Source organism: Otolemur garnettii, unplaced genomic scaffold, assembly GCF_000181295.1.
Source record: "Otolemur garnettii isolate 467f Iridium unplaced genomic scaffold, OtoGar3 scaffold00006, whole genome shotgun sequence".
Lineage (NCBI taxonomy): Eukaryota > Metazoa > Chordata > Mammalia > Primates > Galagidae > Otolemur > Otolemur garnettii.
This window is the reverse complement of record NW_003852401.1, coordinates 14,730,115-14,743,118: the sequence shown is the minus strand read 5'-3', so window position 1 is coordinate 14,743,118 and position 13,004 is coordinate 14,730,115.

Sequence of the window (13,004 nt, the reverse complement as noted above, 5' to 3'; positions counted from 1 at the left end):
TGTAACAATGGTTCTAGTTTATGTAACAATGGTTATAGTTATATAACAATGGTTATAGTTTAGGTAACAATGGTTATAGTTATGTAACAATGGTTCTAGTTTCTGTAACAATGGTTATAGTTTAGGTAACAATGGTTACAGTTTCTGTAACAATGGTTACAGTTTAGATAACAATGGTTATAGTTTCTGTAACAATGGTTATAGTTTCTGTAACAATGGTTATAGTTTAGGTAACAATGGTTATAATTTCTGTAACAATGGTTATAGTTTAGGTAACAACGGTTATAGTTTATGTAACAACAGTTATAGTTTAGGTAACAATGGTTATAGTTTAGGTAACAATGGTTATAGTTTCTGTAACAATGGTTATAGTTATGTAACAATGGTTATAGTTTATGTAACAATGGTTCTAGTTTAGGTAACAATGGTTATAGTTTCTGTAACAATGGTTCTAGTTTAGGTAACAATGGTTACTGCTTGGGTAACACAGCTTAGGTAGGTTTCCACCATTGTTCATCTACTGGGAACTTGGGGGGTGGGGTTTGTGAAACTTGGGACTTCCCATGCTTCTATGTTCTGAAGGCTTTTCTTGGAATCAACCCTGGTGGGGAGAAGGGGGACATGGGAATGGGCTGGGAGCTTGCCTGTAGCAACTCATAGGAGAAACTGTCTTCTTCAATCCACCCCACACCCAAACTCATTCCAGTGGTGTATCCAAGTTTACCAATTTGAAAACTATTGAAAACTTGAAAGAATCTCCCAGGGAGAAGGAATGTATTTGAATTTGGGTCCCTTTATAAGGTGATAATGCCCACAGTGGAAGAGGGACAGGTAATACTAGGAAGCTCCCCCCTGGGTGTAACATGCTCAGGAGAATTACTATTTTCTTTACCTGTGTTTTCTCTGGAGAGATCATCACCTGTCACTCTGCTATAGAAAAGGCTGATGAAAATACCTATGGGAGCCCTGCTCTGGTGGGGGAATGGGACAGTAACCTCAGGAATCAGGTGGTACTGATTCCTGCTGGGGTGGTGAGTAAGAGCCTTGGGGCTTCTAATGGCTTCTGATGGCCCCCTCTGTCCCCTCAACTCCAGCACACATACACAAAGCTCTTTAAACTCTTAGAAGTCAGACATGAATGTAAGTGGTAAGGCCTCTGAAGAAGCGGAAAGTGATGAATGATGAATCTCAGAGTACACTTTTGGAGATTCAACACTTTGAATTTCAACACTTTTCTATTCTTAAGCTTCCATCCACCAAGCAGAGCTAGAACCTAGGCTAGCTGGGTCCTGGTGGGGATGGTGGTTGTGCTTTAGCATTTAGGGACGACAAATACTATGTAACTAAAATCACAATACTTCATATATAAGCAGAGCATGAATTTTACAAAAGAAAATAAACATACTTAAGCACATATAAATGATAAAACCAAATTCGAGTTCCAAATAGAACAAGAATAAAAATAAGAACTCTGTGGCAGCGCCTGTGGCTCAAAAGGGTAGGGCACTGGTCCCATATGTGGGAGGTGGTGGGTTCAAACCCAGCCCTGCCAAAAATGGCAAAAAAAAAGAACACTGAATATTCTCAAAGTAAAAGAAATTATAATGTAATTGGGACACAAGTGTTTTTAAAAATATCATGGGAAATATAAATCATCAACTTTTATAAAGCTTCAAACAGAAGTGGGGAGTAACCAAATGAGCACAGCAGAAGAAAGTATCAAGGAGCTGGAAAGTCAGATGGAGAAATTTTTCAGGTAGTATCAGGAAGGGAGGAGCAGATTAATGTCAGGTTAAGACTTGGGACTAGACGCAGGTAGAAACAGATCTGTATAGAGACAGTCACAAAAAAGAAAAGAATAAAGAGGAAAAAGTATCTGAACTATATTAACTGAATTTCTAGAGCTAAGACGAATTAGAAAATAACTTCAGGAAAGAGAGGACTTGTGAACTGCCAAGTAGGATATACAAGAAGAATGAGGTATAAACAAAAATATCAAAATCTTAAGAATTTCCAAATAAAGAAGCACTGTGGAGAAAAAGACAAAGAAAGGAATAAAATTGAAATAATTTAGAAGAGCTGGAAAAATAGAGTTGGACCCCCACTTAGGTTAATTAATTGGTAATTTATTTTACCTGCCGCAGGGGCTGCTGCTCCGAGAGACAGTCAGCAGCCCAGGTGTGAGGGTGAGTTGTCTTTTATAGGCTTTGGGCAAGCATATTACAGAAGCAAAATGTGGTTGGTTAAGGGGAGGTTACAACTTGGGTAGTCATGGATACAGCAATGGCCAATAATTAATACAGCTTCGGTTGACAATGGATACATCTCATATCACAATGGTTATGGTTATACAGCAGTAATTAATCAAGTCTCAGTGAGTTTTCCATTGTTCATCTACTGAGAACTTGGGGGTTTTGTGAAACTTGGGACTTTTCTTCCTCGTACCTGAAGCTTGTTCTTGGCAACCCTAGGGGAAGGAGGGGGCCTGGGAACGTGGCTGGGAAGCACTGTTCTCAGCCACCATGGCGGGAGGAGGGACTTGCCTTGTTCCCGAGTTGATTCTGGGGGGAGAAGGGAGGAGGAGGGAAACGGGCTGGAGAGGGGACAGGTGAGGGCTGGGGAACAGGAGTGGACGGGGGAAAGAGGGCTGGGTTACAACAAAAATGTGTAGCAGACTTCTCAACAGCAGCAGGAGTGCAAGCAGGAACTGGTGTAAGATATACAAGGCACAGAGGGAAAAGAGAACCCACAATTTTGTTTAAAGTAGAACAAAATAGACGTTCTCTATTATAAAAGGCTCCAGGGTGTTTTCACACACACACAAAAAAAAATCTTTGAAAACCATCTTAAGATATTTTAACAACAACGACGATGACAACTATGAGGCTAATACAAAAAATACATTAGAAACAAGAAGATCACTTGGGGAAAAAACGCAGCTCATTTTGCATCTACATCATAGCGCTTCACCAGCTCCTGCTGGACTTATTCATCTCAAAGACTTCCTCCCGTCCACTGTTACCACTTGGTCAAGTAGCCAATCTCTATGTAATTATAGAATATAAATGTCTTAACACAATAATTAAGAAAATGCTGTGAAGGCTATGTTAACCAGTTTGATGAAAATATTTCAAATTGTATATTAAACCAGCACATTGTACCCCATGATTGCATTAATGTGCCCACCTATGATTTAGTTAAAAAAAATAGGAACCAGTTTAGAGCAATGATTTTTGAAGAACTTGTGTGTTACACAAGAATTAATGAAGTGTGTTTATTGCATAGGTGATATTCAACAGAAGTTATATTTAACACTTTGAAATTACACCTTATACAATTTTCTCTAAATGAAAATCAATACTAAAACATGTTTCTAGGCACATGGTGGACACACATGACACACAATAGCCATTAGAAAATACAGAAAACATCAATTTTTTTTTAAGAAGACAGGGTCTCACTGTGTTTCCCAGGTTAGAGTGCAGTGTCACAGTCACAGCTCACTGCAGCACCAAACTCTAGCTCAAGTGATCCTTCTGTTTTAACCTCCTGAGTAACGGGATGATAGAAGCATGCCACTGACCCCTGTTTTATTTATTTTATTTTATTTATTATTTTTATGTATTTTTTAAGAAACAAGGTGTTGTTATGTTGCCCAGGCTAGTCTAGAGCTACTCTAGAGCTTTAGAAAACCTCCTATCTCAGCCTACTAAACTGCTGGGAACATCAGTTTCTTTTTGCTTACATATTTGTTTATTGATGAGCTGAGCTTCAGCAAATGAGAGGTCTGTATCAAAAAGTCACTGAGTCCTGTAATCTCACTCTCTGTGAGGCCAAGGCAGGTAGATGACTTGTGCTCAGGAATTCAAGATCAGCCAGAGCAAGAGGGAAACCCCATCTCTGTTAAAAACAGAAAAAAAAAAAAACTACCTGGGTGTTCTGGTGGGCTCCTGTAGTCCCAAGTTGGTCGGGAGGTTGAGGCAAGAGGATCACTTGAGTCCAGGAGTTTGACATTTGTTGTGAGCTATGATAAGGCCACAACACTCAGAGGAGTGAGACTCTGTCTGGGGAAAAAAAAAAAAAGCTACGGAGTTATAAGAGCATCTGTACATCTTTAAGAACATCGTATGAATTTTTCATAAATATACTCAATACCTCTTCTGGCTAAGAGGTGGACTAAAGCATGGCTATAATACTGCTCTATGCTTTTCCCCTCCTCCTTGGTATGGACACAGGGTAGGGCCGGTGGCACCCCAGGCAGCTCTGCTGGAGCTGAGGGGAAGACCTGCCCTCATCACCCTGGCGGTACTGGTGTGGGGCAGCAGCAGGCTGAGGAAGCAAAGGGCCTGGGGAGTGGGAATAACCAGAGGGGCTGGATAACTGTGGGGAGGACAGTTCCAGGTTCCCAGCTCAGGGAGTGCTGTGGTGTCTCTGCCCTGGTCTCTGTCTCCCTCCCCCTGCACTTGGGGCTGAAGGGGGAAGTCCCCATTTCCTGTACATTTCATGGTCAATTTCATGTACATTTCCAAGACCTGGACAATTAATGAATGGACTGTATCTATTCATTAATGCGTTCATTCACCTTGCCCCTGGCGAAGGGACTGTATCCATTCACTGCTACACTCATGCATCTTACACCTGCGGAAAGAACTGTATCTATTCATTTGTTACCAAGTCCAGACCAAATGTAACTACAAAGGACCCAGGCAGCTATATACCCCTAGACAAAGAACCCAGAGAGGAGAGGAGATTTTCTGACTTAAGTTTTTTCCTCTGCCAGGAGCTCTGGTGTTTTTTCTCTGTATTCTTTTCTGTAAAATAAATCTGGCCTTACCACTGATCTGTGGTCGGTGGATTTATTCTTTGCACCCCAGAGACTAAGGACATACTGAAGAAGAAATTCAGGCATCAATATCAAACTAAAAATTTCTGAAAAACAAAAATTTTCCAGTCCAGCTACCTTCAATTTTTAGCATATATACAGGGGAATTCATATAAGAATGTTCCCTAGATGAAACACAGACTCTTTATCACGGAGCCAAAAGAAGACACATCCAATATATATGCACATGTTTTTTAATTGAGGGCAGGAAATACTGACAAGCACAACTAGACACTAGATGTGTGCCAGCATGGGATTTGTTTAGTCCATTTGTGCTGTGGTATCAGAATATATTTTGTCATGTTGACATGGCTTAAAAGTAACAATTATACACACGATATTAAAAAAAAAAAAACTAAAGTTTTATTTCAACCATTGCTATTCTTTAAATGTGTCCTTCAATATTCCTTTGCTGAGAACTTAATCTGAATGCATCAATGTTGGGAGGTGGGGCCTACCAAGAGCTGTGTAGGTCAAGAGGGTACACCCTCAAGAATGAATGAATGCTGCTACAGAAAGGCTTGCAGCAGTGTGTTAACCGTCTAGCACTCCTGTGCCATGTGAGAAGCAATTCTCAGCATCTCTTTCCCTCTGCCCACCACCAGGTGAGGACGCTCAGAAGGCCCCCTAATGATGCTGGTACCTGATCTTGGACATCCCAGCCTCTCGAATTCTTGTTCTTTATAAATTTCCCAGTCTCAGACATTCTGTTACAGCAGTGCATGTGAACTAAGACAGGAATCATATTGCAAACATCTAGTTTCTAGTTTTGTTAGTCAACATTTCCCACAATCAATTTAAAAAAAAAAAAAGTTGATATTTGGCTGGGAAGGGTTAAGAAACTTGCTTTGGGTTTCATCATTATTCCTAGGAATTTTCTAGAGATAGCCATCAGCTTTACATTCTAAAAGGCATGCATTTTTACTTTCTTAACCTAAAAGTCAGATTTAGATTTTAAAATCAGAATTATTAGATATTTCTCAACAAAAATTCACATTCTGGGTTTCAGAGGGTGATAAGTAAGAATCATTGAAAAATCACTCACTGAATGCTAAGCCATTATTTTGGACCAATTGATTTTTCTCTGTCATTCCCCACTGAGTTTGAAATTTTACATCCAGGAAAAGAGGGTAGTGAATATGAATCACTGATGCAGAAAAGCCTGAGGTAAACTACTATCTACTCTCCAAAACGGATACAATGTTTTAAATTCATAGCAGAGAAAATAGTTTTCCTCATTTATAATATTGGTTTTAAGTGATTATACATGTTATATGTATATTAAATGTGATGTATAATGAATGATTTTATGTTTGTATATTTATATATATACACACACAGGGTTCCAAAAATGTATACACATTTTAAGAGAGGAAAAAACTGCAATTAAGTTGTAAGCCTCAATACATACCAATAATAAGAGAAGAATACAAGTCTCATTGAGCACCTCTTGTAATTGCAGAAGTCAAACATCACTTGAGTATTAAAAATTCAGTGCATTTTTGGTCAGTGCCTGTGGCTCAAAGGAGTAGGGCACTGGCCCCATATATCAGAGGTGGTGGGTTCAAACCCGGCCCCAGCCAAAGATTGAAAAAAAAAATTCAATGCATTTTTTTTTCCTTTCTTGAAATATGTATCCATTTTTGGCACCCTCTGTATGTATAAATTATCAATTTTACCACTAGATTCTAAAGATACCTTTTATGTTTCTGAAGTATATGACCCTTTCTAGGATCATGTATAGATGATCCAGAAGATCCATTCTTAGAACTTTAAAATGTATTTAAAATGAATAAATAAATACAACTTTGTGTTTAAAATAATTTTAAACTTATAGAAAAAGTCCAAGAATAGCACCAAAACATCCATACAGCTGTGACCCCAATTCACCCATTGCTAATATTTTACCCCATTTGCCTTATAATTTGTTCTCCTTTTGTCATTACAAGAAGATGATAAATCAAACAAACATCTGATCTTTGGAAAAGTATTTTCTTCTATCCATTTTTATCATAAATGATACGTGTCGAAAGCATCATCAGGATGGACTAGATGCTTTGCTCCAATGCTACTCTAGAAACTGTTCTTTATTTTTTTCAATTTAATTCAATAATCTCCTTTATAGCATTTTTTTCTCCAGTGCAGAATCAGACTTCGTGTCAATTATTGTTCCAGTTTCATTTAATCACAATAGTTCCCTGACCTTTCTATATCTCATATGACATTAAAAGTTTTGGCTAAATAATCTTTACCCCATGTTCTTTTTAAAGAAGTTTTTTCTCATTTTGTTTGTCTAATGTTTTCCCATAATTAGATTCAATTTATGCATTCCCAGTGGACTACAACATAAGAAATGTTATATCCTTCTCAAGGTGTCACGAAGTTCATCTATTCCTATTGGTGAAATTCGTGTTGATCACCTGCTCCAGGTACTGCCCTATTCTCCTTCTATATAGTTTTCCCTCATGTTTACTTACATGGAATCTGTGGGGAAATACTTTAAGACAAACAGATATGCAGTTTTGGCTAAAATTTTCATCTTACTTTAAGCATTTATTATTAATTCTTGCCTGATCCAATCTTTCCAGCTAGAGTGCAGAGGTGTCATACTCCTGGGCTCAAGTGATCCTCCTGCCTCAGCTTCCTAAGTAGCTGGGACTACACAAGTGCACCACCATGCCCAGTCAAGTTGTATAATTTTTATAGAGACAGAATTTCACAACTTCACGTTGTTGACAGACTGGTCTCAAACGCCTGGCCTCAGGTGGTGATCTTCCTGCCTCAGCCTCCCAATGTGTTGGGTTACAGGCATGAGCTACCATGCCTGGCCTATTTTTAATCTGTTTATTATTGATAAGGGGTCATGGATCCCTATGTTTTCCAACATATTTTCATCCATTATTCTCCCTAGTTATTTTGGTGCTAAAAATATCCTTGATTTTGAAAATGGGAACCCCTTTAAGCCGACTTCAGTACCTGTGACAAATTCTACTATTTTTTTTAGCACTTTCTTGCTTGCTGGCATAAAGAGATGTTCCAGCCTCATCTTCCCTGTCTCAGCCCTGTACTCAGCATCTCTTCAAGGAGCTTCAAGAATTGATGAAATTCAAGGAGCCCTGATTCCTTTTAGTGATGCGTGGTATTAGAAACCAAGATCTGGATGCTGTACGCACTTGTCAATACCAGAGTGTTTTGTTTCTGAGTCTTTTCAGTGGGCAAAGCTGGGGAATATACGTATGTTTATACGTGTAAGCCATGCATACACCAACATATATAAATCCATAAGCAGCTTCACATACCTGCATATACATACCCACATAAACATTGTAGAAAGCAAGAGTCCATTCTGGCTCCTTCAATGCTGACCATATGGAGGTCATTCTGGGCTTCCTCCATTTTGTATTTTTTTCTCTCTTCTTCTTCAGGAGAGCCCTGTACCACAGTCACATGGACACATTTCCCCATTTGTTCAACAAGGCTTGCTCCGCTTGTCCTGCTACCAAACACACCTACTTTTAAAGGTTGAAGATTAGTTTGCTGCTCAAACTAGGAGCATGTAGCTGAATACCAAGCTTGCAAACTCCTTCACCCTTTGTTTTTCTCTTCTACAACTTCAAATCCATGCACCTTGGAGGTTTTATAGAAACCTCTTACTTCTCAGAGCTCCCACATCCTTATTTATGAAATAGGCACAACAATAATTTCTAGATTTTAGGGTTGTTAGGAAGAGTAAATTAGGCAAAACTTTAACACACTACTTGACACTCAAAAACTCAATTATTGATTACTCAGAGAAAGAAGAGAAATTGTAGACTCAAACTTTATAGTTGTGATAGTGGTGATGGTGGTCATAGAATTGAAACTTTGATTCATTAAAAAATCAGTCTGTTGGGCGGCACCTGTGGCTCAAAGGAGTAGGGCTCTGGCTCCATATGCTGGAGGTGGCGGGTTCAAACCCAGCCCCGGCCAAAAACTGCAAAAAAAAAAAATCAGTCTGTTCTGTCAGTTATTATTGAAAATATGTATACACTTAGACCTAATTTCAAAGAATTACAATCCTTTTTCAAATGTGACAAATTTTAACTTTTTTCAAAATGCATTCACTGTGTCCCCTATTTCCTAGATATTGGATTTAAAAATCATGAATAAGACATGCTCTTGGCCTTTCTGTGATTTATAATAGAATATGCAGACGCAAACCTGTGAAATAGTTGTGAATATCTGAAAAAGCCATGCTGTTCAAAGGGGTGAGATTTAGGAAGAATGTGTTAGACCTGAAAATGAGGTGTCAGCAATTTCAAATGGAGTCAAGATCGTTTCTATTATACCTATAATATCTGGGCAAACAATGATTGCTGTGGAAAATTATAGGCTGTTTTCTATAATAAAAGAGTATTCTTTCCCTAATTACAGAATTCCATTGAAACTGTTATCATGTGCAACTATTCTCTAATAAGTTTTCTCCCTCAAGAAATTATCCAATGACCTCTAGAAAATGAAGTTCCAAATACCCTTTCTGGTATTCAACCCTGTTCATCATTTGACAACCATCTTAGGTTTTACAACTTTATTCATGAAATTTATGTTTCCCTCAAACTGAAATAGCAACTATTCTCTTCACAAACTTTTGAATTTTTTTTTGCATTATTCATTGGTTTTTTTTTTCTCTCCACATCTGTCCCCCTCCATCTCTCATGTTACTTAAAGTCAATTAAAGTGCCCTGGGAGATGAAAAGGAAGTGAATATGCAAATATGCAAATACCCAAAATAATCAAACGGAAAGGCACAGGAAAATGCATGTGAACTTTTTTTTTTTTTGCAGTTTTTGGCCAGGGCCGGGCTCGAACCCACCACCCCTGGTATATGGGGCTGGCACTCTACTCCCTGAGCCACCGGTGCCACCCAGGAAGAATGCATATGAACATAAGATTCTGACAATTCAACACAGTTCATGAAAGGCTGACCCTACAGACCATTTCTTATCATGCCCTAAATTCTCGATTTCATGCTTCTTTCTTTTCTTTATTTTTTCTGTTAATTTTAAAAGTTACTTCTATTTACACTTCTTTGCATTAATTCAACAAATATTTACAGATTACATGTTATATGCTAGCCACTGTTCCTGGTACAGTTGCAGATGAGACAATATTCTGGCAGAGAATAAAAAAAAAATCCTCGCCCATATAACGTTCGCTCAGTGGGATCTGTAGAAACTCAGGCAGTTGTTCACACATTAGTGGGAGGTCTTAATAAATAAGTAGTTATATAATGTGATGGCAGAGTATATTAGTCCTCTAGAGGAAATAGGATATACCATAATTCCCAGTAGGAGCACAAAGAGTGATTATCTAGATAGAGTATCTTATATTCTCTCTGAATGATGACATGTGAGATACCCAAAAATATCCAGGAGAAGGGCATTCTAGACAATTCAAAGGATTGACAAGATATGCTGGCTCGAGACACTGAAGGAAAGAAGACAGGTCCTGTTGGATCAATGAATAAAATGTGGATTTTAATTTACTAAAATTAGAAGCTATTGGAGAATTTCTAGAGAACCAGTAAAATGTGAGCTTGTTTGCTTCCTTCCTTCTTTCCTTCCTTCCTTCCTTTTCTTTCGAGACAGAGTCACCCTCGGGATAGTGCTATGGCATCACACCTCACAGCAACTTCAAACTCTTGGGCTTAAGCAATTCTGTTGCCTCAGCCTATCAAGTAGCTATGATTACAGGAACCCGCCACAACACCTGGCTATTTTTTTTATTATTATTGCTGTCATTGTTTAGCAAGACCTGGCCAGGTTTAAACCAGCCAGCCCCAGTGCATGTGGCTGGTACCCTAACCATTTAGGTACAGGCACCAAGCCATGAGTTAGGTTTTTCAAATATCATTCTGGCCATTATTGGGAAACAGATTGCAGGTAAGCAAGCATTTTACAAAGCACGCTATTTCTGTCATCTGGCAGAGAAGTGATGGTAGTAGCATGACCTGGAGTTAGTAGCATGGGCTAAAATAGAAGGCTAGGAGATTGAAAAGAAATTAGATTTCAGAATAATTGGGAGAAAATTTACAGGATATTTAGATGTACTGGTTGTGAGATTGAGAGAGAGATGCCAAACATAATTTCAAACCCATTGTCTTGCACCACTTTTCAAACAGAGCACTCAATAAATACATGAAGACTAATTCATTTTTGTTCATTGATAGATGTGCTATTAAATTCATTACTAAAATAACAAATAAAATTCACAAAGAAGTAACATTTTATTTTAGTACATGCTTGAAATGTTTCATTGTAGAATATATTCATGTGTGTGTGTGTGTGTGTGTGTGTGTGAACATCTGTGAAAATGTCCTGTCCTAAGTGTTCCTCAAACTACAAAAAAATACCTTGCTTGTATATTCTCACAAATGGAAAAACACAAAAGGATACTGTGAATAAGATTACAGGAAAGTTTGAGGATTTTTCAGTAGTAATTGGCGAACTAAGATCTTACGGTGTCTTCCTCTAAATTTAGCTATTTCTTTGGGGTGGGGGAGGCTTTAAATGCTTCAAGTGCAGAAGAAAAAAAATTAATAAGCTCTGACCCTGTCCTTGCTCTCCATAGTACCTGCAGGTTGTGTTATCCACCCTTTAACTCTGAATTGAGTTCCAGTCAGCACACAGCTCCTAGGAGCCCACAAAACCAATTCAAAAAAAGCTTATGCTTTTATCCCTGTGCACCCACTCATTGGGAGGATCAATCCCCCTTTTTACCCTAGTGATAAAAATTTTTCACAATCCCCAGCACAGAACATCTACATTCACATGATTCCTTCTGTTTAGAATCCCTTTTCTTCTCTTTTTTGCCTTTTATCTCAAGCTGGTTTTCATTATAAGCATTATCATTAGACTCACGTAAGTGAGTTTATAATCAGGGGTATCTAACCTGCATGATGATTTTATGAGAATTTTTTTTTTTTTTGCTTATCTGTGGATACGAAGAAAAGTATGCACAGACATTTTCTTTTGCTGATCAGCTTTCATTAGTGCCTGTGTACTTACAGTTCAGCCCAGGACAACTCTTATTCTTCCAATGTGCAGGAGAGGTTAAACAACAAACAAACAAAAAACAAAATAAAACAAAAAAAACTTTGGGCACCTTTGGTTTATCTCATACTCTTACACCAACTGGTGCTTGGCTATATCGTAGGACGCAGTCCACCTGATAACACCAGCAGTGTTTCTCTCATGCTCTGAACTCAAATTACCAGAATGCCAGAGGTTATTTCTTTTTTTTTTAATTTTTAACCTCTACATAGATTCTAGCATATAAACACTCAGTTTTTTAAATGGATATTCTAATTTTTAAATGGACATTTCAGAATTGAAAAATGTAATATCTGAAGTTAAGAATTAAAATCCATTCTTAGATGAGCTTAAGAGTAGGTGCATGATTAAATTTGAAAAAGATAAATAGAAAATGTCCATAATGAAACACACAGATTTTTTTTTTTAAGGAGAAGAAAGAAAAAAGATCCATAAGAAATATATAAGAAAGGCAAAGGCCCAACATATACATGAGTGGAGATCAGGAAGGTGAGGAAGGAGCAGGACAGAACAATATTTGAAGACATGATGGCTGGAAATTTCCCAGACTAGAGAAAGATATCCCAGAGGTTAAAAAACAAACAAACAAAACCCCAGCGTACTCTAAGCAGTAAAGAACGTACATATGTGCTTTATAATAAAACTTTGAGAATCAAAGAACAAAGAAAATATTTAAAGGAAAAAAGGCCGGGAAAGTACACAGTACTTTCAAAAATAGAACAAAAAACTCACAACTGACTTTTACACAGAAACAGTAAAAGCTGAAACATAATAGGATTACATCTGGTAAGTACTAGAAAAAATAACTTACAATTTATAATAACTTTATATTCAGTTAAATGCTTTTCACAAATGAAGTTTACAATAGAAATATAAAAATATAGGACAATAAGGGTAAAATAGGTTTTATGGAATACTAAATTATGGCAAAGTGTCTTGCATTGTTTGAAAGAAGATTTTTTAAAAGTCATAAAGGACATAGAAATATTGAACAACTCTATTCATCTACTTAATTAACATTTGTAGCAAAT